This window comes from Aptenodytes forsteri, unplaced genomic scaffold, assembly GCF_000699145.1.
Source record: "Aptenodytes forsteri isolate BGI_AS27 unplaced genomic scaffold, ASM69914v1 Scaffold35, whole genome shotgun sequence".
NCBI lineage: Eukaryota > Metazoa > Chordata > Aves > Sphenisciformes > Spheniscidae > Aptenodytes > Aptenodytes forsteri.
This window is the reverse complement of record NW_008795334.1, coordinates 2,185,287-2,188,916: the sequence shown is the minus strand read 5'-3', so window position 1 is coordinate 2,188,916 and position 3,630 is coordinate 2,185,287. Positions and strand designations below refer to the sequence as shown.

Here is a 3,630-nt window from a genome sequence, read left to right as displayed (position 1 = left end):
CTAGATTCTGCTTACAAAACCTGCATCTTACGACGCTTTAGCGGTGGTGGGATGGTCTTGTCACATTGCCAATGAGAGGTAGTTAATCTAAAAGGTGAATGAGGAGGAAGCACACAGAGGCCGGAACCATCCCTCTGACACAGGTCCCCGCAGAAAATATGAATGCGGCTTTAAGATTTTCTAACTTCTTTCAGCCGTGTTTCCACCTGTGGATGGGGCGGGAGTGGGGCTGCGGCATCTGGAGGAGGCCAGCTTTAACACGGGATTTGTCCTGAAGAAAATACTTGCAGAGGAAAAAGGTAAGATTAATGAGATTAGGTAGTTGTTAGCAAGCCGATCTGTCAGCATTTTTTTGGTGTCAGTACATGCCCGTCTGCTGCTGCTGTCAGAATAAGGTGGGATTGTGCATCCCATTGTGCTGCTTTGCATTTCACATTTCCAAACTCCACCATTTAGAATCAGTGGATGTTTACAAATGCTCCAGTAGAAAAGGCCATACACATATACTTACTTGACTTTAGAACGGGTTTTAATCTGATTTTTCAAAGACAGCTCTGAAGATGTATCACAGATGTATCACAGAAATGAAGTCCAATTTACCAGAGAAAATGTGTACAGACTTGATGTGAATACCACGTTTGAGACTTGGGCAGTAACCGCAGGGTAGAAAAGCCCCATGTGCACTTGCTTCCTGCTCGATTGAGAGAGTAAGCCTTGGTGGGGCATAATACCAAGCTTTATATTCACTATATTTGGTGCTACAAACCAGGAAAAATAGTAGTTTTGTATTTATAGGGAATCTGTGTGTTTTTATAAGTAATCTGTACTTGCTATCTAAGTTCCAGAGCAAGGAATTAGAATTAAAAAAATGGACTTGATTCTCATGTATAGCAAGACACAAATTCATAGCCCATCGGCAGGGCAAAGTGGCTGTAAATTACTGTCATTTAATCCTATCTTAAGGGAATTTTACTGTGCCAAAGCAGCGTGAGATGGCCTCATGGCAGAAGAGCATCAGGCCTCACATGATTGCCTATATCAGAAGACAGTCCCTCTAGCTACATGCAGCACAGTAAAACCATGAAGTTGGAGCTATACCTCCAGAAAGTTACTAAAAATACTTTTCCAGCCTGTTGACCAGCTTTCTCAAGAAAATGTTTATATGTAGAAGTTTAATAGATTCTGTCTCAGCCGCTCCATTGGGAGTGTGAATTTGGGGATGAAATGAAAGCACTCTCCCTGCTGCATAAACCCAGCAACTGAGAGACTGATGCTAAAGTCGCATCAGCTGGTAACAGCTGCCAGTGCCAGTGATATCAAGGAGGCAATCTCTTGTACAGCGAGGGGCAAGCCATGTAAGTCCTTAAAGATATAAGTGGACGCTTTGCAGTATATCCAGAACACATAGGAAACGAGCAGAAATTGTGGTGGCAGTCTTGCAGGCTGCACCTCTGGCCCGTCTTGTAGAGCAGCGGGGCTGTACCAGCGGAAGCTCCTGAGGAGCTTTTCTTGGTGACACTTTCTGATAACCAGCCGGGAGGACACCCGGGCAGAGAGATGAAATTCTGCTGTTTCTCCTTTTGATTTTGCTGTGCAGCTCTAGATGCATAGCAGCAGCTGTGTTAGGAGCTTTAAATGAAAAAGATTTTCAATGGAAAATACCTCTTCTCTCTAAAGCAAGCACCCCCATTTTCTTTGTAAAATGTTGGTGCTGTGATTCTATAGTTTTCCTTAAGAAACAGTCAACTGTAACTGAATGCACAGTTCAAGTGATTAATTCGATTTGGCATTGACCATACAACGAAAAATTGCAGAATTTTTTATAATGCTTTTGATTACGGTTTGAAAAGAAATAAAAGAAGTAACTGTGAAACTTGCTTTTTTCAAAGACTTCATGTGACATTTCAGGCATCACACTACACAGCTTAACATCATTTCTAAATTAGGTTCTCACTTTTTGGCCAGCGGTGTGTGGTTTTATTAAATCAGCAGTTTTCAAATGTTTCCATGCTATGAGCACAACTTACAGCTGAAAAATGTCTTGGGATAACCCCAGCGTAGTAATTAAGAAAGGAAATCGGCTGCAGATTTCTCAAGCCCACTATTAAAGCATTACGGCTTTAAAATACTGGACAGGATCACACAAATACAACAAAGCAATGTAACAACAAAATTTGTGGGCTGTAGCCTACCATTAGCTCTTCTCCACAAAACCAAATACAGTTTCATATGTGCTTAGCAGAATTTAGTTGTGCTTCAATTCTTATGTCAGTGAAGAACTGGAAAACCTTCCTAATCCACCAAAAGCGTTGGTCTACAGTGGAAGGGGAGACATTTGGAGCCAGCAAAACCTCTGTAATGCGGCAGTGAGCATGAGCACTGGAAGTCATGGGTACAAAACCTTGGCGTATCAGGTCTAAAACGAGCAGCTGCCAAAGTAGCAGGGAGCAATAGTCCCAGCAGTCACGTTCTGCTGGAGGCTGTGCCAGAGGATCGCTGTCACTGCCGGCACGGCAGCTGGACGATAGCTGGGAACATGGTCTGAACACTTACTGCGTATGTGTGTTCCTTGCAGAGCGGGTATGGGAGTATTTGCTTGTGCCTAGCCCCGCTCGTGGCTGTGCCCTGCATTTGTTCCAGATTCTTTGATCGTTCCCACCCTGCACAATCACTTGCCACTGTGTCTGCGTCGTATTTCTTTTGCACAAGGAATCGCATTTGGTCTTTGGTTACAGAAGCCAAGAAGTGTAAATTCCTAAGGGATGAGGATGGGGCTGAACTTGGCATGCTTGTCTTTACCTGACGAAATGTATGAACCCACTGGAAACCACATGTAGATTCTGCTATGGTTTGGGGGTTCCCCAATGGGGGGCCGTGGTGATCTATCGCATAGGAAAGACCCAGCATGTGCCAGAAAGGGAATGAACACCTCTTCTGGCAGAAGCTGGCACGAAGGGCTGTGGTTACGTACTGTGCACGATGCCACTTGTCACACACAAGTGTGAGTGTGGAGTACCAGTCTCAATAACTGACACTTGCCCGGTTTGAGGTTGTTGTACCATCTGGTGATATCTCTTTTCCTCATGAGTGACAGTGAGTTGCTTTTGAAGGTTGTCCTGGTTTATGTCAAACTACAGATAAGACCGGCTCTCCTAATAGAAAAGTGTGAGACCAAGACCCCTATGTAGTTAGGGGTCTGTTTTGGTCATCTCCTGTGCACACAGTGATCGAAAGAATATGAAACCTCTCACTCTAGCAAGAAAACCGTTCTTTCCTTTTGTTGATAGACATGCCAGTGGACACACAGTTTGCAACTTGCCGTTTTTTCATTAAATGACTGTGCTTAAAAACTGGTAAAGTCTTCAGAGTTCAAAGTTATTGAATTAATGACATACTGGATTATCTATTAACTTCCTCCCATCATCTGTGTGCTTGTGTTTTTCTCATTACAAAAATATATTATAAAGCATCTGTCTTAAAAACCCCTCATGTAATTTCTTTTGTTTCCATCAATTTAAATGCAGGTTTTAAAATTCATGTATCTTTCAGTGGAGTTTTAATTCTGGATGAAAAGCCATTGGGTAAAATATCTCTGAGTTTACATCAAGTTTGCCAGGATTCAAAAATAAA

The 3,630-nt window shown here is 42.8% G+C and overlaps 1 protein-coding gene across 1 annotated transcript in view; it reads left to right on the top strand.

The window, feature by feature from the left end:
• Positions 1 to 230: 230 nt before the first annotated feature.
• RHOH (ras homolog family member H) overlaps positions 231 to 3,630 on the top strand; it is a 15,157-nt gene continuing 11,757 nt past the window's right edge. The window contains exon 1 of the mRNA XM_009280139.2: positions 231 to 299. The gene's annotated coding sequence lies outside the window, so the exon portion shown is untranslated. The remainder of the gene's footprint in view (positions 300 to 3,630) is intronic.